General features: G+C 63.5%; 1 protein-coding gene across 6 annotated transcripts in view; it reads left to right on the plus strand.

Annotated features, from left to right (window-relative positions):
- Window positions 1-436: 436 nt before the first annotated feature.
- The window catches only part of SMIM11 (small integral membrane protein 11), a 22,307-nt gene continuing 22,165 nt past the window's right edge, over window positions 437-578 (plus strand). For 4 of the 6 annotated variants that reach the window (XR_003004981.1, XM_024758310.1, XM_024758308.1 and 1 more), the window contains exon 1: window positions 437-535. The gene's annotated coding sequence lies outside the window, so the exon portion shown is untranslated. The remainder of the gene's footprint in view (window positions 536-578) is intronic. The other 2 variants (XM_024758312.1, XM_024758309.1) reach the window with 2 other exon arrangements.

A 578-nucleotide genomic window follows, 5' to 3' on the forward strand; every position in this document is an offset into this window, starting at 1 on the left:
GCTCCGGTTTTCTAAGCGCTTGTTGAATGAAGGAATCTGGGAACCTAGTACCGGGCACCCTACTGCTATCCCAAGGGAAAATACACGCATTTTGGACAAAGAACATGAACGCTAAATTTGGAAACTTCTGGGGAGCCACGTGCCCTCAGTCGCACACAGCGAGGAGCGTCCAGGGATGCGAGACGGCTGAGCGGCAGGAGCCCCCGCGACGCCCGCCCTCCGACCGCCGTCTTCCAGCTCAGGTAAGTTCAGAACAAGAACCTGCCCGGGTCCAGGCCGATTCCGCCAGGTGACCCACGTCACGGCCCCACGAAGGCCGTCCGGCCCAAAACGCATGCGCGACGAGCGGCGCACCCACCCAGGCGGCCCGGGCCCACTGCGCCGGCGCGAGCAGCGGCGCACACTCCGAGGTGGCCGGAGCCCACTGCGCCGGCGCGCGTAGCGGTGCATTTTGGGACATGTAGTTTTCTCGCGGCATTGTGGGAGTCGTGGTTCGTGTTCTGGCGGCGAGCTGGATCTTCCGTGGCCTGGAGTTGTAAGTGGATGGCGTCCGTGTCTGCCGAATCCTGACCCGAGAC

The sequence above is a fragment of the Neophocaena asiaeorientalis genome, unplaced genomic scaffold (genome assembly GCF_003031525.2).
Source record: "Neophocaena asiaeorientalis asiaeorientalis breed wild unplaced genomic scaffold, Neophocaena_asiaeorientalis_V1.1 scaffold45, whole genome shotgun sequence".
NCBI classification, from domain to species: domain Eukaryota; kingdom Metazoa; phylum Chordata; class Mammalia; order Artiodactyla; family Phocoenidae; genus Neophocaena; species Neophocaena asiaeorientalis.